Below are 24503 nucleotides of genomic sequence, written 5' to 3' on the forward strand. Positions count from 1 at the left end.
ATGCCTGAACGATGGACGATCAACGATGCGCGTTCCCGTTTGTCAGATAACGATATCTGACATCTGATGGGTTTGCAGTCAGACTTCGACGATTCCATTCATTTTAATGCAGTCAAAAATCGTTCAATCGTTCAATCGTTCAAATCGTTCAAAACTTTGGTAAAATCGTTCAATCGTTCAAATCGTTCAAATCGTTCAATCGTTCAGTCGTTCATCTGACAAATCTGACAAGTCTGACAAATCTGACCGTGTGTACGCTCCATAACTTACTGAAAATCGTTCAGTTGACAAGTCTGACTGAACTACAAACTACAAACGTGAACGCGCATGAACGATAATCGTTCATCGTTTGACTCAGAAAGTGAACGATTTTTACAAACGATTATCATTAAACGATATCGTTTAACGATAATCGATCAAAAAATCGTTGTGTGTGTATGCATCTTTAGTGTATATAACCAGTTACATTTCTCACTTGAGCACACATAATTGTATAAATAAAATCAGTGTCTATTTATTTCGATTAACACAAAACACACCTATATAGATCTATGAAAGTGGTGTCTATACAACACTAAAATATAAAATTGTGACCAAAATACAAGAATTATAAAAATCACTGTGGTATAAGGTTCTAATCAATTTTCTCTGTATAAATGCATAAGCATATGGAGATATACGCTATTGTGTCCTTAATAATGTATCTCTGAAAACAAGTGTCCAAGTCCAGAGAATTGAAGCAGGTGAGTAATTAGATTAGCTCGGTATCTTGGATGCAAAAAGAAACAATGTCACTTTTAATGTATCTCTTTTACCTGCTCCTGTGATTAAAATGTTTGTTTTCAAAGTTGTGAATGACCTTAATCCTAGACTCCACTGAGGGCCTGATTCAGACCCGTTCGCTAGATGCGATCGCTCGCTCCCAGCGTATGTAAATTCAGCTAAGTGACGTCAAAACAGTCGCTCGTACGGCAAGGAATAAGCACGCCCACTATGTCTTGGCGAGCGATCACTTTGTGTTTGTAGACGCCCACCAGCCAGTTTTTGGCCGCCCACTTGCGTACGTCATCTCCCAGAAGTGCATGAAACCATTGGAACATCGCGCACCATCGGATGCGATCGCAGTGCTTGAGGTTGACTATACCCTGCCGCAAGCACTGCGATCACTTCAGTGTATATTTCAACCAAGTGACGTGTCCTATGACGCTGGCTGGTAATTATGCACGCCTCTGAAACGGCGTTAATATTCTCAGGCACGCCTGCGTTCGCACCTCCACTCCCCCGTTTCCAGTGGCCTGCCCATGTTGCCACCCACGAACGGCCTCTCCTGGTACTCATTCAGCTGGGCTGTCTATGCTGAGCGAGGGCTTCCCGTTCGCTTGTACTAGTTTGTGCACGCGCAAAACGATGCATACGCATGCGCACATTGAAAAACATCGCTCGCTACGAGCGATCGCTTGCTAGCGAACGGGTCTGAATCAAGCCCTGAGTCCGGATCTCAGCTCAGCCCTACCTCCAGCTGTCGGGATGATCGCTGCCCCGTCTATCGTGTGCATGCGGCTTAGTTTAGCTGGACGGTATACTCCCTGTATAAGCGGCTGTAGCTGTATGATGTGCCGCTGATGTCTGCCGGGTATTGGCAGGGTGTCATTTCCTTAGGGCACCTCTCGCCAGCACAGCCAAATGTTACAGTCCAGCGGACCAGGTATATTAGCCGCGGTTGAACCAAAGATATCCCAGGCAGTAACTGATTGGCGAGGTCATCTATTCCCAGAGGACACAGGATACCATCCATCACAGTGATGTCAGCGGGCAGCGATGTGTTTCGGTTACATCTGTAACCTTTTTCATGCTGATTGCCCACCTTTTCTCTTAGTCCATCTTAAGTACTTAAGGGTGAAAGGTTATTGGTTAACCATTTCATTCCATCACCTGTTCAATATGAAGAGATTATCTACTCGTATAGCAAAAAGTATATCTCAACTATATGTTAAAAACCACAGTGTGCTCGAGCAATTTTAACTAATCAATCCGATTATAGTCACATAGTAAGTTAACAAATTTATAATACACGGTAAATAACATTGGACTGCATTCTTTGGAATCACTAAGAGACAGAGGCCCTCATTCAGAGGTGGTCGCAAGAAGCGAGCGCTCTCTCTGAATGAGGGCGGCCGCTTGGGTTTGGTAGTGCTGCCTCCTGGTCGCTAGCTAAGCTGTGGGTTACCACCCACAGCTTTAGCGACCGACCAGGGTGATGGTTGCGATGGTCAAGACCATCGCGACCATCGGGGCTTGCGACGAGACCCTAAGGTTGGGTCTCGGCAACCGCAATCGAGCAGGAAGCTCCCCACTGACATCACTGCTGATGTCAGTGTGGCCACCCACAAAACGGCAGGCGTTCCGTCGGGAACGCCTCCGTTTGTGTAGCCACCCCCCCGCCCCACCTACAAAACGGGGCGAGCTATCGATCACCATCGACAGCCGCTCCGGGACTTGCACACGCGCAGTGCGGCCGCTGCGCGTGCGCAGGGCCTAAACATCGACCCAGTTGCGAGCGCTCAGCGCTTGCGACCAGGTCTGAATGAGGGCCAGAGTGACATCTGTATACCTATTATTGTGGCCCACTCCCCATCAGTATACCCATTACTGTGGCCCCCTCCCAATCTGTATACTCATTATTGTGGTCCCCTCACCATCTGTATACCCATTATTGTGCTTCTTCCCCATTGCTATACCCAAATTGTGGCCCCCTTCCCATCTGTATACCCATTATTGTGCTTCTTCCCCATTGGTATACCCAAATTGTGTCCCCCTTCCCATCTGTATACCCATTATTGTGCTTCTTCCCCATTGGTATACTCATAATTGTGGCCCCCTCCCCATTTGTATACCCATTACTGTGCTCATCTTCCTATCTAATAATTTTCTATTCTCTGCTTCCTCCCCTCAGGAGATAACTTACCTGATTTCTTCTTCAGTTCTTTAGTATGACCGAGCAGCTAACGGGCGGTAAATGTCTGGAACTGCTTCGCATGTTATGATGGTGAAGCAGGTCCAGACAACGACCACATGTATTATTATTTTGTTTGTGAAGAGGGAGAGTACTAATTCACCTGTCCGGTGAATCCTACTCTCCCTCTTTCACCATCAGACCGGCGCTTGCAGTGAATGGGTGCATGCTCCGGTCAGAAATTCCCATCGGCACCTGCGCTGTAATTGAAAATAATTTTTTTTTTTTTTTTTTGTAAGCACCTATTCTGGCAGCTAAGGACAGTGCAGTTATCGGTATGGTGAGTGCCACTGACTGTTCTTATATTGCCATGGGATGTAGTCAGCATCTCTAAGCAAACAATGCATGCGTACAGAATCCCGATGGCTGCAATCCCAAAGGTGAATATTAGGGTTAGGGGTTAGGCACTAGGGGGAGAATTAGGGATAGGCTGTGGGAGGGGGACGGTTAGAGTTAGGCTGTGGGAGGGGATCACTTTCCAGCATTGTTACATGCAGGGAAGCAGTAACTGCAGCACATAACGTGTACAGTTACCGATTTTACACGTAACGCAAGTAAATACATCTCCTCCCTAAAATCTTATGGCCTGGAAGGGGCAGATGGCACCATGCCCCCCAGCTCAGCCCGCTCCTGCCAATATCTGTGAATAGGGGAGTCTTGGGCAGGGCAGCAACTAGGGAGGGGGGCTAAGGGGGCACGTGACCCGGCTGCCGGACTTGAGGGGGTGCCGGGGAGAGGCTGCTGGGAGGCTAGGTTGATGCTCTTGTGGGTTTGGAGCCGCATCTTGGCCTTGAGAGGCACAGGGAAACCGTCAGTCTAATGTGATGTCGGTCGCAAGCCAATCAGTGCTCGCGGACCGGCAGCCAATCAGCAAAGACTGACGGTCCGTGAGCTCCAATTGGTTCGCGAGCAGCGCCACATTACAATGACAACAGTACAGACAGTTCCCAAGTGTGTTGCAGCCCCGTCCTGCGCCACCCCGAGCTCACCCACAGCACAGCCCTGGCAGGTAAGAGAAGGGAGTTGGAGCCTTACTGTGACTTAATGTAAAAGAGGCCTATTGTGGCATAATGTGTAAGGGGCATTACTGTGACTTAATGTAAAAGAGGCCTTACTGTGGCATAATGTGTAAGGAGCCTTACTGTGGCATAATGTGTAAGGGGCCTATTGTGGCATAATGTGTAAGGGGCATTATTGTGGCATAACGTGTAAGGACATTACTGTGTGGTATAATGTGTTGTGAGGGGCATTACTGTGTGGCATAATGTGTTATATAGGGCATTACTATGTGACACAAAACTACACACCCTTTCCATCCTCTATGTTGTATTTTTTTGGGAGGGGTGCCAAATTATGGCCCTGCCTTGGGTGACAAAATTACTAGTTTCGGCCCTGCCTTGGGCACGGGGATAACACTACACAATATAACCGTGCATTGGAATGAACTATGCCCTATATTCTATGACTCAGAATTGAAGCAAAATAATCATCCTGAGTCACAACTACTAAATATTGACTTGCTGAATAGGAGTGTAAATGCTTGTAGCTAGTGATTTCCTCAGTGTCACGGGGAGAGAAGTATCTTTCAGTAATGTGATCACAGTTTCTATGTCAGTCATGTGACCCTAAATGCCTGTATCACCCAATTATTCTTCTTACTCAGCAAATGGGATAAATATTGGTAAAACATTAGCCTGGTGTAGTTACATAGGCCCTCATTCAGAGCCACTCGCAAACAGCAGTACGCTCGTTGCGTTCCGATGTTGACTAACCACGCATGCGTCGGTGTTACACTGCGCATGTGCGTACGGCAGATTGCGAGCTTTTTTTCTGTCGTTCCTAAAATAGCGTACAGGAAGTGACATGTCAAATGTGATTGACAGAACAGGGAGTTTTTGGGTGTTGACGGGGGTGGAGATGGAAAAACGCAGGCGTGGCGAGGCGTTTTTGGGGCGTACATACATTAGCAGATGCGAACGTCAAATGTGTTCGGACCGTCACATACGTCACTGGAACATCCTCTTTCCCTTCAAAATGCTCGCACAGTTTAGGGTCTGGATTACTCGACCACATTGGCGATGGCCTTCTCCTCCGTCCCGGGACTCCACGATGTTGCAGCGATTAATCGCGGGTGGTCACAAAAGCAATTAGTGTTGTATTGAAAACCGGCTGGTATGTGTTTGGAAAGCAGTTTATTGGGATAGCACAAAACCGTACGCAGGTGGAAATCATACCTGCTAATGTCAGGATTACACAATCAATTGGCGTACATTTTTGGGGGTTTTTTTTGGCCTCAATTTGTTGTTTATGGCCTATTGTGACAATAATGTCATCATGTTTTAATTAGCTCCCCTTTTTTTTTTTAATGTGCAATTTGCATCGTTATGTGTTTTTTTAAACGTTCCTTCAAGAGGCCTTTTTTTTATACAAATGAAATGGTTTTTGGTGTCCTTTTTTGCCTTTAGGGCCAGGATTAAATGTAACCCATTTGTACAATAATGTCACAATACAATGTCAGATTTTTTTCATAAATTTATTGTTTAAACACAAACCAATTGGCATAATATTTTTTTTTAGTTTTTCTGCCAAAGATACTTTTTATCAAAAATAAATAATCAATAACTGCTAACATAAACGTACAAAAATAACTTAAAAACATTTCACAAGAAAGGAGAGGGAAGTTTTGACCAGAAAGGAATATGAGCCAAGCACAGAAGGAGTGTGGGAAAAGTCGCCATTGCTGTCACCATTTTTTCGCCCGTTTGGATGGGGGAGGGTGGGCGCCAGACCGGGTCCGGGATGCCATCGGGCTGGCCTGTCCAGAGGCAGATGTTGTGGCCTCTGGACTAGGCACAGGGCTAGGCACATTTGGAGGATTGGCTGATGTTGTGCCAGAGGTGGAGGATCCTGATGTTCCGGCAGGAAGGGAGGTCGGCTCCACCATGTGCTGGCGAACGAGCTGCTCCAGGGCATCGGCGATGCGGATGTTGGCCCTGGTATTTTCCGCCAGGGCCTGACCAATGGTCACGTTGGCCGCAGCATTTTGCTCCAGGGCCTCAGCCACCCGTATCAGACTGGCGTCCATCCTCTGCAGAATCTCCGTATGGAAATCCGATTTGAAATTGAGTTCTGTGAGGAGGCCCACTGCCTGCGAGGGGGCACGCCCTGGACTGGCTTCTGCAGGGTCCTCAGCCGGATGTACTGGTTCCTCCCCTGCAGAGCCAGCAGAAATTCTGCGGCCAAGGCTTCCCTCTGGAGCAGACTCATCCGCCTGTGTCTCTGTTGGAAAAATGAGAAAAGACTCACATTAGAATCTACATATTGGCACAATAGCATTTCAGAGTTGGTGACATCACAATACTTACCTGGGCCAACATGAGGAGCCGCAAAGTCTGGCATGTCCGTATCCATGTTGGACACGCCAAACACCTCCACAGGCTGCACACACCCCTGTGCCAGCTCTTCTAAATCCGTCAACTCCAATGACACAGGGGTGGGACCCCCACCTGTCCCCCTTGCATGCCTAGCCCTGTCCGCGAGTTTTTGCTTTAGGCGATATTTGAAGTCGCCCCATCTGTGGGGAAAAATGGAAGCCATTATCCTTTGGTTTAAAATGGGGTTTGTTTTTAGGGGGGGCAAGGGTTTACTTACCGCCGTTTGACATCCCGGGCTAGACGGACATAATCACCCACTCTATTGACAGCAACGGCTACCTCTTCCCACATTCTCCACTTCTGGCTTAGACTCATATTCCTGTCTGCCTGTGGCAGGATGTCCACACACTTCTGGATCAAAACCTCCATCTCCTTTCTTGTGAAATGTGGCTGCCTTTTTTTTTTGCCCGCTTTGGCCGGAATACTGGGCCCAGCAGCCTCTTCCATGTCATCCTCCTCACCTATTTGTGTAAATTTACAGAATTCACAAAATCACAACTTGCCTCATCTTATGTTTCAAATTAATCGTTGATAGAAAATGCATGAAAGACTTACCGCCTGACTCTTGGGCATTTTTTCCCTGGTCTGTCGCCATGTCTGAGGTCCAAACAAGAAATACACCAGAATTTGAATGTGTTTTCGTGACGTATTTATACATGCGTCCTTATTTTGCGGCCGCATCATTGATTGTGCGGCCCTATGATCCCTCCTTAATTTGTGCGGGAAACGAAACACTATTTATGGCTTGGTGTGTCTCAAGTCGAGGTGGCGTTTTTGGATTGTTGGAGGTTATCTTGGCTGGAGTTTATTGATTGCGTAGAAAGGAGTTGGAGGTTGGAGAATCGTTTGTTGGTTAGATTTGCGTTTTTTTTTTCCGTTATCTTTGTTGGTTTATATTTTTGGGACCTCGTTTGTTGATTTGGTAAGTTTTGTGAAGTCTAACTTTTGTTCAATTGTTGTTTCATTGTGTTTCGTATATTTTGTAATTTTTGGATACCTAATTTATTCTATTTTAGATTTTGTTTATTTTCGACCCCAAAGACCTTTTGATTTTGCATCTTAGATATTTGCTCTTGGTAAGTCCATTTTTTATCTTGTATTAGCGAACTAATTAGCGCATTTTTAGTAGTTACTCTTGTGACTTGTATTAGCGAACTAATTAGCACATTTTTAGTAGTTACTCTTGTGACTTGTATTAGCGAACTAATTAGCACATTTTTAGTAGTTACTCTTGTGACTTGTATTAGCGAACTAATTAGCGCATTTTAAACAGCTTAATAATCATTCTAACTTTTTGATGGTTTAGCTTTCGCTTTTTGAGCCAACATTTCGACCCGTTTTGATGTACTGTGTTAAATGTCGCTTTGCGGTTTTGCTAAATGGGTGTTTGGCATATTTGAACTTTGGTCTAGCACAAAATGTATCCACAAAAATGCACAGAGTGAAATGTGTCAAGTAATTTTGTTGTTTATTTTCAGTTTGGACGTATCATGACAATACCCCGGCATGTAAGCAGCAATGGATGGTATCATCAAGCTAAGTTGTTTTAATATAGTTTTGGGGTGGGTCAAAAGCCTTACTTTGAAATTTTGGAATTTCAGGTTGATCTGGGGAGGATTGTTCTGGCCATGCTCCCGGAAGCCGACCAACCTCAATCTCATCCCAGGCGTAGGCATCATAGGCATGCAAGGCCCCAGATATTTCGAACACGTGTCACCCTTTTTGGAATGCCCGATGATGAGGTTTTAAGACGCTGCCATCTACCTCCCAAAATCATCATAGACACTCTCTCATTAATAGAAAGTGATCTTGAGCGGCAAATTGACAGTCCAACAGCAATACCACCACTGACGCAATTTATGGAGGTGTTACATTTCTGTGCCTCAGGATCGTTTCAAACAACGGTGGGAATAGTGGCGGGCATCTCCCAATCCTCCTTTTCCCGGATCCTGAGGGCAGTGATGGAGGCACTTTTCAAGCACCTCCATCATTTTATTCAAATGCCTTTGGATATGGGTGCCCTTAGTGTGGCCAAGGCCAATTTTTACCAAATAGCTGGCTTCCCACACATCATAGGGGTTGTGGATGGTACTCACATACCACTTCAGCCTCCAACACGGCTGGAGGCAATATTTAGAAACAGGAAACACTATCACTCCCTGAATGTAATGGTGGTATGTGATGCCTCCCTCCAGATCCTGTCCCTGAATGCTAAGTTACCAGGAAGTGCACATGACTCCTTCGTCATCCGGCAATCAGGGATATGGCAGAAATTAACCAACCTACAAGCTGGTGATGCGTGGCTTCTGGGTAAGTGGAGACCTTTAGTACATAACAATGTTAAGCTTGATACACAGTGTTCCTGATGTTGTCTCTTATTTTTCACAGGAGACAGTGGATACCCTTGCATGTCCTGGCTGCTCACTCCTTATTTGGCTCCCACACCAGGCCCACAAAGTGAGTATAATTCCGCACTTACAGCCACCAGGCAAGTGGTGGAGCGCTGTATCGGCCTTTTAAAAGGCCGATTCAGATGCCTCCACCGCTCTGGTGGCGAGCTCATGTATTCGCCGGATATGGTGTCGAAAATTGTGGTCCTGTGTGGGATATTTCACAACATCGCCATAAGGAGTGGTGTCCCAATGCAGCCAGAGGATGCCTTACCTGAGGATGGCCACCCCGAGGTTGGTCGGAGGTCAGTATGTGGGGGGGCCATACGCGATGATGTGGTGGCCAGATTTTTTAGGTAAGTTTGACCCAAACTACAGTGTTTATACCTAATGTGTTTGTGTTTGTTTGCGAACATCTAATTTATTTTATTTTTTTCACCATCTTCTGTTTGTTCACATAATCTTTGCCACTCCAACGCTCACTACTTCCTGCTACCCTTACCAAACCTGGATCTGGTGATTTTGTCCATATATTCTGGAACCCATATCGCAACACCATGTTTGTGGAATCATGTTGGCATGGTCCTTCGTCAACCAGTTCTTGATTGTTTTTTTTTATTAAATATTTTATTTGTATGTGTTGTATTTGAGATTATCACTGTTTTTTTGTTTTGGGACTGACCACTTTGATTTCTCATTTATGTTGTGAATAAATGTTTGGAGAGTGAAATGGTCTTCCTTTTTTTGGACGTTAACAGCAAGTGTAACCAGGTTAACACACCTTACAATTGACTAAGGGGTAATCCAGTACTGACACCAGTTGATGTAAACTGAAATATGTTTGCAGGTTCCCAACCCACACCAAAAGGAAGCCTGTCCAAACCTTTGGATTTTGAAGATTGGCCTAAGCAGCTTGCACACCAACTAGGAACCTGTAAAATGGCGAAATATCTAATTGACACTACACCCAAAAAGGGAAATGACATTGTTACTGTTATGTGTTTCTTGTGGCTGTTTAACATACAAATACAAAATACAATCTAACTTTTAAAAAAGGGAAATCCTTGCAGGAACAGTCTACTTATGTCAGGGAAAACTATTTGTGTTTTTGAAAAAAAGAATGAGCCAGAACGTATATTAGAACTACAAAATTTATTTACAAAACGAAAATAAACAAAAAAAACTACTGGCGAAGGATGCCAGACAGCCGGTCAAGGGCCACAAGAAGGCCAATGACATGTTGGCGCATCTGGCCAACACAATCCTCCACCTCTTGACGACGCCTCTGTTCCTCTGTGGGTGAGAAAAGTGTGTGGATTAATAAAACAATAGGGAATCCACATTAAAAAAACAAAAACACAACGAAATCACTCCTAAACCGAAAAAAGAAAAACCAAAACAAAAAGGGGGTGCTGGCAAAAATACAAGGCCTATGTACAAATTCACACAGGTGTGATATGTGTATGTTGAAATCAGCAGGAAGAGGTAAAGGCAAACTGCTAAATCACCAAACGTAAACCAAACAAGCACGAATAAAGGCACGACACATGATTACATACAAACAGTTTGTGGTTAAAAAAAATGAGAAAGAAAAACATACCGGGAGCCAAAACGGGAGCTCCGGAAGTCCCTCCATGTTCCTCCTCAGAGGAGCCTTCATTCCCCAAAGAACGGGGAGGGGTAATGATGGACTCCGGGGAGGGGGTAATTGGAAGAGGGGTGGGTGGAGGAGAGGGGGAAGTGGGACAGAGGGGAAGGAGGCCCGACAGTTCCGGGAGAGGGTCTGGGAAGGCTGGGGAGGAGTGGGGTATAGGGGAAATATTTGGGGTGGAGTGTTGGCTGGGGGTTGGGGATAGTGGCCGGGAACGCCGTCTGGCCGGACGGTGACGGCGTAGTCTTGGCTGTCCTCCTAAAATATGTCAAACAAATTGAGGTTAGTTTCTGGGCAAATCCGGGGCCCAAATAAAAAAAAAAAACCAGCAACAAAAAATATGCAAAAAGGAGTAGAATGAAAAAAACAGAAATAGAGGGAAAACAAGCACACGCTGATATGAGGACAAATAATTAATAGGACAGACAGGAAAACATGCACACGCAGATATGAGGACAAATAATTAATAGGACAGACAGGAAAACATGCACACGCAGATATGAGGACAAATAATTAATAGGACAGACAGGAAAACATGCAACCACAATACATAACACTTACTTTCAACGATCTGCATGCGAAAGCATGCCAGCAAGCGGGGCGTTCGCCGTTGCAGGTCTGACCACCTGCGCTCAAGCTGCCCGATGTTGCGGCGTGAACCCAACGACCGCAGGCGGGACCGTGCCTCCGCATACGCGGAGCGCTTCTGCCGGTTGGTGATGGGTGGAGGCTGGCTGGTGATCCGCCTATCCATCACCTCCGTAAGCACCAGCAGCTCGCGCCTGGTGAATGCGGAGGCTCTCATGATGGCAATGGAGTTTTTCATACAAAACATTTTTGATAAAGTGTGGCCAAAATTTCTGATTGGCTAATGTATTTTGGAAATTAACAGGAGCAATTTTATTGGTTAGTGTATGAGTCATGTGTTCAACAGGGCCAGAAATCTCTGGAGAATTATGATAGGCTTGATGCAGTGACATGCGTTTGCAAATTTAAATAAAGAAATGAACCCCGGAAAATATGCGGGGATCCACAGCAATAGAACAATTGTTTAATTGTGGTTCACATGTTTTTTGAACAATAAAAGCGAATGTTCCATCCGTACGTATTCTGCGGGTAAACACAAACACGGACAAGAGTAAAGTTTCTTGCATTGTGTTGAAAAAAAAAAAACAATTAAGCTAATTGATACATTGATTGGCATGATACGATTGAGGGAGGTAGGCAGAATAAAGGAGCAGGTAATCGACATCTGACAAGGCCACTTCCGGTTTCACTTGTGCGTGCGTTCCCTTCAAGCCATTTCGGGGATGTACGCTCGCTATTTCGCACGCTCGTTAGTTAGAGGAGGGGTCGCCTGAGTTTAGGGAGGAATTTTAGATGCGAACGAAAAAACGAGCGAGCCATTGAATTTAAATATTTTTGTACGTACGCCTAACGTACGTGCGCCCGTTTGCGAGTGGGTCTGAATGAGGGCCATAGTTCCTCTAAAAGGAGGTTAGGGAGAAAACAGGAGATCAAAGAGACAAACAGCTACAAAGTGAATCTACACATACATGCTCTGAGGTAGACATGGCCGACTCTTATGCTAATGCCGCAAACAATTTCTTCAAAAGTGAGACGCCTACATGCAATAAAAGCCTGTGACACTTATGAACTGCTTGTAATTTTACTTCAGTATATATAGTAACATCTGACAAAAAGGTCTAAAAACACTGAAGCAGCAAACTTTGTAAAAATCAATACTTGTGTCATTCTCAAAACTTTTGGCCATGGCCAGGGCTGGCCCGAGCCTAATTTTTTTGGTAAGCGGATATAAATTTTGGCGCCCCTTGTGAAATAATCCAGATTTTTAGGCGACAGAAAAAGGCTATTTAATTGCACAGCCTTTCCCCACACAGCGGGGATTTTTGACGGTAATTAGTCATGAGGGAAACCCTGCATCTAATTGAATAACCCCCATAGGCTACACAGCCCCCACGTGAAAATAATTATGCTTTGCAAAAAAAACACATAGGTCTCACATGAATATGTATGGAGTCCTTATACAGCAGGACCACCCTGGGTGCTAAGCTACAATTATACCCAAAGATACATATTCAGGGATAGGGTGACAGCACTTGGTGACGACAGTGAGAGGGTGACAGCAATAGGTGACAGGGAGAGGGTGACAGCACTGGGTGACAGCAATAGGTGACAGGGAGAGAGTGACAGTAGTTGGTAACAGGGAGGGGATGACATCAGTGGGTAACAGGGAGGGTGATGATTGAGAGGGTGACAACAGGGAGATAGTCACAGGGAAAGAGGTGATGACAGGGAGAGGGTGATAGCACTGGGTGACAGGGAGAGGGTGACAGCAATGATTGATGAAAGGTAGAGGGTGACAGCAATTGGTGACAGGGAGAGGATGAGAGCAGGGTGAGAGTGACAGCAGTTGGTAACAGGGAGAGGGTGATAGCACTGGGTGACAGGGAGAGGGTGACAGCAGTGGGTGATGACAGGGAGAGGGTGACAGCAGTAGGTGACAGGGAGAGGGTGATAGCATAGGGTGACAAGGAGAGGGTGACAGCAGTGGGTGATGACAGGGAGAGGGTGACAGCAGTAGGTGACAGGGAGAGGGTGATAGCATAGGGTGACAAGGAGAGGGTGACAGCAGTGGGTGATGACAGGGAGAGGGTGACAGCAGTAGGTGACAGGGAGAGGGTGATAGCATAGGGTGGCAAGGAGAGGGTGACAGCAGTGGGTGATGACAGGGAGAGGGTGACAGCAGTAGGTGACAGGGAGAGGGTGATAGCATAGGGTTAGGGTGATAGCACTGGGTGACAGGGAGAGGGTGACAGCAGTAGGTGACAGGGAGAGGGTGACAGCAGTAGGTGACAGGGAGAGGGTGATAGCATAGGGTTAGGGTGATAGCACTGGGTGACAGGGAGAGGGTGACAGCACTAGGTGACAGGGAGAGGGTGACAGCAGTAGGTGACAGGGAGAGGGTGATTGCACTTGGTGACAGGGAGAGGGTGACAGCAGTGGGTGATGACAGGGAGAGGGTGACAGGGAGAGGGTGACAGCAGTAGGTGACAGGGAGAGGGTGACAGCAGTAGGTGACAGGGAGAGGGTGATTGCACTTGGTGACAGGGAGAGGGTGACAGCAGTTGGTGATGACAGGGAGAGGGTGACAGCAGTGGGTGATGACAGGGAGAGGGTGACAGCAGTGGGTGATGACAGGGAGAGGGTGACAGCAGTAGGTGACAGGGAGAGGGTGATAGCATAGGGTTAGGGTGATAGCACTGGGTGACAGGGAGAGGGTGACAGCAGTAGGTGACAGGGAGAGGGTGATAGCACTGGGTGACAGGGAGAGGGTGACAGCAGTAGGTGACAGGGAGAGGGTGATTGCACTTGGTGACAGGGAGAGGGTGATGACAGGGAGAGGGTGACAGGGAGAGGGTGACAGCAGTGGGTGATGACAGGGAGAGGGTGACAGGGAGAGGGTGACAGCAGTGGGTGATGACAGGGAGAGGGTGACAGCAGTAGGTGACAGGGAGAGGGTGACAGCAGTGGGTGATGACAGGGAGAGGGTGACAGCAGTAGGTGAAAGGGTGAGAGTGACAGCAGTGGGTGACAGGGTGAGAGTGACAGCAGTGGGTGACAGGGAGAGAGTGACAGCTTTAGGTGATGACAGGGAGAGGGTGACAGCAGTGGGTGATGACAGGGAGAGGGTGACAGCAGTAGGTGACAGGGAGAGGGTGATAGCACTGGGTGACAGGGAGAGGGTGATAGCACTGGGTGAAAGGGAGAGGGTGACAACAGTAGGTGACAGGGAGAGGTTGACAGCAGTGGGTGATGACAGGGAGAGGGGGACAGCACTGGGTGACAGGGAGAGGGGGACAGCACTGGGTGACAGGGAGAGGGTGATAGCAGGGAGAGGGTGACAGCAGTGGGTGATGACAGGGAGAGGGTGACAGGGAGAGGGTGACAGCAGTGGGTGATGACAGGGAGAGGGTGACAGCAGTAGGTGACAGGGAGAGGGTGACAGCAGTGGGTGATGACAGGGAGAGGGTGACAGCAGTAGGTGACAGGGTGAGAGTGACAGCAGTGGGTGATGACAGGGAGAGGGTGACAGCAGTAGGTGACAGGGTGAGAGTGACAGCAGTGGGTGACAGGGTGAGAGTGACAGCAGTGGGTGACAGGGAGAGAGTGACAGCAGTAGGTGATGACAGGGAGAGGGTGACAGCAGTGGGTGATGACAGGGAGAGGGTGACAGCAGTAGGTGACAGGGAGAGGGTGATAGCACTGGGTGACAGGGAGAGGGTGATAGCACTGGGTGAAAGGGAGAGGGTGACAACAGTAGGTGACAGGGAGAGGTTGACAGCAGTGGGTGATGACAGGGAGAGGGTGACAGGGAGAGGGTGACAGCAGTGGGTGATGACAGGGAGAGGGTGACAGCAGTAGGTGACAGGGAGAGGTTGACAGCAGTGGGTGATGACAGGGAGAGGGTGACAGCAGTAGGTGACAGGGTGAGAGTGACAGCAGTGGGTGACAGGGTGAGAGTGACAGCAGTGGGTGACAGGGAGAGAGTGACAGCAGTAGGTGATGACAGGGAGAGGGTGACAGCAGTGGGTGATGACAGGGAGAGGGTGACAGCAGTAGGTGACAAGGAGAGGGTGATAGCACTGGGTGACAGGGAGAGGGTGATAGCACTGGGTGAAAGGGAGAGGGTGACAACAGTAGGTGACAGGGAGAGGTTGACAGCAGTGGGTGATGACAGGGAGAGGGGGACAGCACTGGGTGACAGGGAGAGGGGGACAGCACTGGGTGACAGGGAGAGGGTGATAGCACTGGGTGACAGGGAGAGGGTGATAGCACTGGGTGACAGGGAGAGGGTGACAGCAGTGGGTGATGACAGGGAGAGGGTGACAGGGAGAGGGTGACAGCAGTGGGTGATGACAGGGAGAGGGTGACAGGGAGAGGGTGACAGCAGTGGGTGATGACAGGGAGAGGGTGACAGCAGTAGGTGACAGGGAGAGGGTGACAGCAGTGGGTGATGACAGGGAGAGGGTGACAGCAGTAGGTGACAGGGTGAGAGTGACAGCAGTGGGTGACAGGGTGAGAGTGACAGCAGTGGGTGACAGGGTGAGAGTGACAGCAGTGGGTGACAGGGAGAGAGTGACAGCAGTAGGTGACAGGGTGAGAGTGACAGCAGTGGGTGACAGGGTGAGAGTGACAGCAGTGGGTGACAGGGAGAGAGTGACAGCAGTAGGTGATGACAGGGAGAGGGTGACAGCAGTGGGTGATGACAGGGAGAGGGTGACAGCAGTAGGTGACAGGGAGAGGGTGATAGCACTGGGTGACAGGGAGAGGGTGATAGCACTGGGTGACAGGGAGAGGGTGATAGCACTGGGTGACAGGGAGAGGGTGACAACAGTAGGTGACAGGGAGAGGTTGACAGCAGTGGGTGATGACAGGGAGAGGGGGACAGCACTGGGTGACAGGGAGAGGGGGACAGCACTGGGTGACAGGGAGAGGGTGATAGCACTGGGTGACAGGGAGAGGGTGACAGCAGGGAGAGAGTGACAGCAGTAGGTAACAGGGAGAGGGTGACAGCACTGGGTGACAGCAATAGGTGACAGGGAGAGAGTGACATCAGTGGGTAACAGGGAGGGTGATGATTGAGAGGGTGATGACAGGGAGATGGTCACAGGGAAAGAGGTGATGACAGGGTGAGGGTGACAGCAATGATTGATGAAAGGTAGAGGGTTACAGCAATGATTGATGAAAGGTAGAGGATTACAGCAATTGGTGACAGGGAGAGGATGAGAGCAGGGTAAAAGTGACAGCCGTTGGTAACAGGGAGAGGGTGATAGCACTGGGTGACAGGGAGAGAGTGACAGCAGTAGGTAACAGGGAGAGGGTGACAGCACTGGGTGACAGCAATAGGTGACAGGGAGAGAGTGACATCAGTGGGTAACAGGGAGGGTGATGATTGAGAGGGTGATGACAGGGAGATGGTCACAGGGAAAGAGGTTATGACAGGGTGAGGGTGACAGCAATGATTGATGAAAGGTAGAGGGTGACAGCAATGATTGATGAAAGGTAGAGAGTGACAGCAATGATTGATGAAAGGTAGAGGGTGACAGCAATTGGTGACAGGGAGAGGATGAAAGCAGGGTAAAAGTGACAGCCGTTGGTAACAGGGAGAGGGTGATAGCACTGGGTGACAAGCAGAGAGTGACAGCAGCAGGTGACAGGGAGAGGGTGATAGCAGTAATGCCCTTTCTAATATATTATGTCACACACATGTAATGCATTTTATAATATATTATGCCACACACATGTAATGCCCTGTATAATGTATTATGCCACACACATGTAATGCCCTTTATAATATATTATGCCACAAACATGTAATGCCCTTTATAATGTATTATGCCACACACATGTAATAACCTTTATAATATATTATGCCACAAACATGTAATGCCCTTTATAATGTATTATGCCACACACATGTAATGCATTTTATAATATATTATGCCACACACATGTAATGCCCTGTATAATGTATTATGCCACACACATGTAATGCCCTTTATAATATATTATGCCACAAACATGTAATGCCCTTTATAATGTATTATGCCACACACATGTAATAACCTTTATAATATATTATGCCACAAACATGTAATGCCCTTTATAATGTATTATGCCACACACATGTAATGCCCTAGTACATTATGCCACACATGTAATGCCCTCTATATTGCATTATGCCACATACATGTAATGCCTCCCCCCAGTGTTGGAACTAGAGAGTGGTGGGCCCAGGTGCAAAAATATGTTTCCGCACCCCCCTCCTCCCGCCTCCCATCCCGTGTGTGTATCCTGATGAAGGGAATGTAACCACGAAACATTGAAAATAAAACGTTTGTTAACGGAGATAGAAGTCTCTGGAGTGCCGCCTATTTACCAAACTATAATATTATATATATACACAGTGTATATATATATATATATACACAGTATATATAAATATATATATATATATATATATATATGTATATATATACATATACATATATACAGTATATATATACATATACACAGTATATATATATATGTATATAATATATATATATATATATATATTATATATATATATATATTATATATATATATATATATATATATATATATATATATATATATATAAACTGATATATATGCCAGCCTTTAAATAAAGTAAAAATTCGCTGTGGCTTACCACACTGTCTCTCAGGCTGCAGTTCTTGTCTTCCATCTTTTGTGCAAGGTCTTCTTGATGACAGTGCTGTGGATGCCTCAGGGGTAAGAGGAATGGTGTCTGCAGCCAGCCATCCTTAGTCATCAGTCCCACATCACCTTCCTCAAATTCAGCCTGTCATCACCATCCTCATCCCAGAAGCCACCAGTCACCTTCCTCCATCCCCAACCCCCATCACCTTCCTTTATTGCCAGGCACCATCACCTTTCTCTGCTTCCAGCCCCTGTCACCTCCTGCCACCATCACCTTCCTCTGCCTCCAGCCTCCCTCATCTTGCTCTGCCCCCTTCACCTTCCTCTGCCTCCCTCATCTTCCTCTGCCCCCTTCACCTTCCTCTGTCCCCAGGCACCATCCCCTTCCTCTGCTTCCAGCCTGTCACCATCTACCCCAGCCTCCTTTATCTTCTTCTGCCCCTTCACCTTCCTCTTTGTCCAGCCCCATCACCTTCCTCTGCCCCAGCCTCCTTAATCTTCTTCTGCCCCTTCACCTTCCTCTGCATCCAGCCCCCATCACCTTCCTCTGCCCCAGCCTTCTTCATCTTCTTCTGCCCCTTCACCTTCCTCTGCGTCCAGCACCCATCGCCGTCCTCTGCCCCAGCCTCCTTCATCTGCTTCTGCCCCTTCACCTTCCTCTGCAACAGCCCCTGTCACCTCCTACCCCCATCACCTCTGCCTCTAGCCTCCCTCATTATCCTCTGCCCCCTTCGCCTGCCTCTGTGACCTGTCACCTTCTGCCCCCCAGTCCTCATCACCTTTCTCTGGCCCAGCCTCCATCTTCTTCTGCCCCCTTCATATTCCTGTACGTCCAGACTCCAGCAGCCATCACCACTTCACACCGCTGGGGCCCACCCGCTGCTATCGCCACTCCCTCCAGCGGCGCGTGATGTCATCACGCGCGGCACGTCCAAAACAAACTTTATTGACCATGGGGGACCTGGGATGGCCCGCTGGCTGCCGCTGGTGGGTATGTTCAACAAAGTTTGTTTTGGATGCGGTGAGCGCCACTGGAGGGAGTAGCGATAGGAGCGGGCGGGCCTCGGCGGGCTTCCCCGTTCAGCCAGGGTCCGGGCCCGGGAGCACTGCAGTCTTCCCCCGATAGTGGCGCAGCGGCATATAGTATAAGTCACTGTGACTTATTGTGATGCCGGCTGCGCCCTTACAGTTTCTCGCCGTACGCAGCTGTGTACCTGGCGTAACGGGCCAGCCGGCCCTGGCCATGGCTGTAGTGTGTACGCACCTTATGGCCGTCACTGATACTGCACATCCCTCTGAAGGGTTTCTGATACGTATAATCAGGGGCATATTTATAATGGGTGCAGGGTGTGTGGGGCACACGGGCCCCTGGGTTCAGTGGGGACCCACACCGCACACCCTGCACCCATATTATACTTACCTCTCCGGAGTCCCACGTCGGCGCTGGTGTCTGCGCTGTAAAAAACGGCTGGAAAAGTAGTGTTCACTCTAGCTCCGGCGGCAGGCAGGGCGCCAGAACCAGAGAAGGCATCTTTGTGCGCCCGAAAAGGGGGCGTGGCCATTGAAAAGGGGGCATGTCTATAACACGCGTCCCCTTTTCGTCACTCTTGGGGGCGTGCCCGGCACTTACGGACACTCCGGGCAGCCCCCAAGCGCTGCAGACAGGGAGAATAGATGCCGGGCGCATGCGCCCGGCGTCTATTCTCCGGCGGTGACCGGGTCACCGCACATTTCTCCACCCGTGGGACACTGCGACCCGCGGGTGATGACGGCACCCGCAGGCTGTGAGGGCAGGGTGCTTTTTTCCCTCCAGAAGGAGGGCAGGGCGCCGCGCCCCGCTAAAACAGCCTAGCGGGAACGCTAGAAAAGGGGTGCTCTGTTTTCCCTATATAGCGTAGTCCACATGGGCAAATAATTTGGTAAACTGTATATTTAGAGTTACATGTTAATCTGAAGTTAATAGTGTACTTTTTCCCTGAATGAGGGTGATAGAATGAATCACCAGGTAACATGTAACTGCATGTGGTGCATGCACATCTCACACAACCTTTTTTACCGGTTAAAAAATTACTTTTAGTTTCTGGTTTACAGTTACTAATGTCAGTTTTAACCATGTAATCTCGTAAATTACGTCCACGTATATAACTTGCTAGCAGTTTAACATTTTGGAGCTTAAGGTCCGGGTCTGATTGGACCATAGGCCACAATTTTTTGGATATATAATTAAGGGGCCCATTTATTAAGGATCGCATTTTGCAATGCGATCAGGGCATGCAGTACCGCCCATGATCGCATTGCAAAATGCGATCATAGCGGCTGAATGTATGACCCGGCACATGCAGGGAGACGGGCTCCGAAAAGAGCCCGTCCGTGCGATGTGGCCGGAGCTGAAATGCGGTGAGTGCCCATAAGACACAGCGGCTAACGCTATCTTCAGATGGCGTTAGCTGCTGGGGCCAATATCGAAGCATTCCCGATATTGATACATTTGGCAGCATCGCATCCCCCATGGAAACCTATGGGGGAGGCGGCTGCCGGCGGCAATGGAGGGATCGCAGCAGGTATCGGAGATACCTGCTGCGGTCCCTCCTTCATACATTCGGGGGATACTTAGTATTTGAGGTAAACCCCCGAAAACAGGTGTTTTCGGGGAATTTACCTCAAATGCACTTTGATAAATGGGCCCCTATTACTGGTACTGACTGGGTTTGCCCATGCGGACTATCCTATATAGGAAAACAGAGCACCCCTTCAAAGAAAGAATGGCCGCCCGTAGGTCGGACATTAGAATTGGTTTAGCCGGCGGCAACAGCAACATTCTTTCTTTGAAGGGGCGCTCTGTTTTTTCCGACCGGGACCCCAACCACTCCATTAGGCCAATTGTCACCTCTGTGAAGTTTTCATCTAAATCCATCCAGGGGAAGGCTCAGAACAGGCTCCCCGGGTCAAAGTTCTGCCCAGTGTACACCAACGGGAGGTCCTACTGGGACCCTCACCCTCATAAAATCTGGCCAGGATCCAACTGGACCACCTCGCATTGGTTTCATCCCAATCAGAGCAGGGGTGTCTGAATGCATAACCAAACAAACAAAAAAACAGACCAATTAATTATATATATATATAATATATATATATATATATATATATATACACACACACACACACACACAGACAAACTGTAGAGTGCAGGGTGAGGAGAGGATAGAACCGCTATCCTATGGGCCTATGCCCACCCCAGTCGTACCACTCCACTTTAGCCCAGGGATCTCTGAGTTCTTCGATAACCTGTCCAAGCTGCCTCTTTTTTTGCCCTCATCTGTTCCCGTCTCCCCCCTTTTGTATTTGTCTGTCAGCTGGTAGCCCCGTCGGAACCTCTCCAATCGGCTGCGGTCAGGACAGGGGGCGCGCTGCTGCCTCCGAATCTCTGTGTCTCCTCCTCCTGCACAAACCCGCTCCCTGTGGAGGCAGCTGCAGGCACCGATCTCAGTTACTGGGGGAGGTCAGGTCACCAGGGACAGTGGTCGTAATGACAGTGCAACAAGGGGAGGGAAATTGACAGGGAGACACCTCCTTCAGCACTGTGGTGCCACATGTCTTCCCGACGAGCCCTATGTGTGCTCCGGCCGGGGGGGGGGGGCCCTGAGTAAAGGGGACCCGGGACACTGAGCCCCCGTGCCCCCCTTATTCGGCTTTGCATTTGAGGGAGCCTAAGGCTACTCAGAATGGCCGGCACATCTACATAGCCAAGGCCAGTAACTCTGCGTTTGAAGAAACTAGCTTTGCTGCCCATTCCTCGCCCCCAAACCGCCACAGCATGTCAGTCAGGCTGCAGCTTAGGGGCACTGCGATCGTAGTCGCAGAAAGAAACCTGCACATGCGCAGATCTCCAATAAACGGAGTTGCATGCAAACCATTGTGTTTCTGTACAACTCTGAATCAGGACCCATTATCAGTAAATTCAATTTGTCGGGTATAATCTATATGCACACCAGTGACGTGCAGTGAGGTCAATGGCTGGGGAGGCACACATGTATTAAAAACACAGTTTTTATATCAAAACTCTGGAGCATGACAGGGAGTGAGTATGACAAGGGAGGCTCTGCCTCACCTGCCTACCCTGACTGCACGTCCCTGCTGCACACTGTCAGTGTGAGTCACCTGCACCATGTTAACTGCAATATAGGGATTTTAGGAACATTTTCGTAACTGTTCCATGGTATATTCCACATTTATCTGCAGAACTTCGTATGGTTTGCTGGTGGAATTTGGCCTTAGGTGCTCTGCATGGAAAAATAAATGGAGCCAATGCATCACTTACTATCACTTTATAAGTATTGAGTTATTATTTAATGATCTCTCATCGCAAACCAGTTGCTCCCATTGCTGTGTCATTGTTTCCCCCCAAGACATTCCTGCAAGAAAGGAACTGAGATGATTGACATCAACAATTGCAGTCACAGAATATTAATAGGTGGGAGGAGCTGGTTACTATGGCAGCCGCTAACAACAAAACACACCCACTCTCAGTCCCAGGCAATCTTCTCCCTGCAGTTATCATTACAAGGATTTGCTGGAGACCTTTCAGTGTTTTTCTGCACATCCAAGATGTAGATAAAGTAAGGAAAAAACATATTTCATTTATTTTATATTCACTCTGTCATGTTAGTAAATAGGGTGCTCTGTGCTACAGTGTCTCTGCATAAACAGCAATTAATCTTAGATAGGGCATCACATGAGTGTCTTATGCTCTCCGTTTGCTCTATAGATACTACCTGCAGCATTTTGGGGAAATGTAAAAAGCTACAGTATGCACCATTGGGAACCTATATTGCATTATTTTATTTTATCTGTGTCTCATTTACTGACAATGGGCCTGATTCAGCAAGGATCGCTATTGCGATTACGCATGCAGTCTCACTGTGAAGATATGCTAATCATTGCAATCGCAATGCCATATGCAGCCTAACATAAGGACACCCACCTGACCTTACACACATCCGCAAAACCATCGGTAACATCGAGTACAATAGGAGCCTCACGCCTACTTGGGTCTGACCTTACTCAGAAATTGCTAACCTCATCGCACGCAGTGGAAGCCCAAGCTGCGTAAGGCATCGCAGTGGCTAATTTATGCACGCCCCTGCAACGGCGTTCAAACGCACTGGCACGCCTGCGTTTCACCAACCCCCAGTACCTCCCCCAAAGGGTGCTTCCTGTCAGTCACTCTGCGATGGGTCTGCGTAGTCCTGATCGGAATGGAGTCTTCGCACATGCGCACTGCGATGCATACACAGAACGCAACAATCATCCAATTGCGTTCATAATCGGAGTTGCGATCGCTACTGAATCAGGCCCAATGTCAATGGACTGAAACCACAACAACCCATCGGCGATGAGCTTGTACCTGTCTAGCGGAACTTGTGCTGCACCATATTTGCACGTGTTCCTAGTTGCCTGCATTTCCGTCTGTCACTGCGCTCGGGCATCATCTAGTAGTGGGTAGTGTGGGAGCCCACACAGGTCACGTTTTGCAGGTCACCCAGCAGGTGCACAGGTGTATTCATTACTCACTGACACATTTTAAAAGATCCACAGGTGGAGCTAATTATTTCACTTGTGATCAGTGAGGAGATCTGGAAAACATGCACTGTGTGGGGTCCTGAGGACCGAGTTTGCAAACCTACGCTATAGGTGTACGGCCTCAGGGTACAATGTGTGAGTGTGTGTTTTCACTATGATGGCTGTAATTGTATGCGTATGTTCCCATGTGTTGGGGATGTGTAGTGGTGGATGGCCAGATACAATGGTAGGGGGAGGGGGGGTAGAGACTTTACTTCAAATTGACATGTATAGAATTATAAAACCAGTAAACCCATAACTGCTATTATGTGCACCATTTTTTTTTGTTTTAGAATTTTTATTACATAAAAATAAATGCACTTTTTAATGTAAAGTATAGAATCCCCCTCCCCCCATATCTCCACCTCTTTATTCCATTTAATTTAATCTTGTTCCTCAAAAGGAAATCTTGTTTCTGCACATTAATGAAAGTCGGCGTGCTTGCGTTACTTATCTGCATTCAGGAAGGAGTGCCCTTCATCCAAAACGCTATTCCCATTGGCCGTTGCCAAAGCAGGATTAAAAAAATGGGACAGATGGAACTACAATCCCAGGCCTTCACATAAACATAGACCCCTCACTATGACAGCATTATGGTGACCAGCTGCCCACACGACAGCCATAAATTATTATTAAAACAGTTTTTTATTTGCCTCACAAAATTATGCAAATTTTCTACTTTTCAGTATTTATGGAGACATTGGGGCTTATAGTGTAGGGGTGTACACGCCCACATGGCACTGTCCACACCCACATAGCACTGACCACACCCACATGGCACTGGTCACACCTCCCTCGCTTCGCACAATAAGGCATTTGATCATTTTCAGCCCATAACCCATGTGGCCCTTAATTCGGCCCTGCAGATATGCGCCTTCCTTGCCAGGTAACTTCTCCCCCCCTCAAGAAAGCCCATGGGGGTAGCGTAATTCTGCAGGAGTAGGCTATGTGGCAGTGACCATTTAAAATGTAAACTACGCATGCAGAAGATTATTTACCCACATTCCCATTCTCGGCATGCCAATAAGGGCGGGCATGACCAGTGAAATGTTTCCCTTTTCACCGTACTGCTCATTCAGGTGGACAGCAAACCAAACCGAGGGGATCAACCCATGAAACAGTCAAAT

General features: G+C 48.0%; 1 protein-coding gene across 2 annotated transcripts in view; it reads left to right on the forward strand.

Annotated features, from left to right (window-relative positions):
• Positions 1-24503, forward strand: part of ANKRD66 (ankyrin repeat domain 66) — a 48053-nt gene that overhangs the window by 4932 nt on the left and 18618 nt on the right. The window contains exon 1 of one of the 2 annotated variants that reach the window (XM_088467270.1): positions 22289-22373. The exons of the other annotated variant lie outside the window; for it this stretch is intronic. The gene's annotated coding sequence lies outside the window, so the exon portion shown is untranslated. Of the gene's footprint in view, positions 1-22288; positions 22374-24503 lie in introns of those variants that run through there. 2 annotated transcript variants of the gene reach the window in all.

This window comes from Taudactylus pleione, unplaced genomic scaffold (genome assembly GCF_031769625.1).
Source record: "Taudactylus pleione unplaced genomic scaffold, aTauple2 ptg000070l, whole genome shotgun sequence".
Lineage (NCBI taxonomy): Eukaryota > Metazoa > Chordata > Amphibia > Anura > Myobatrachidae > Taudactylus > Taudactylus pleione.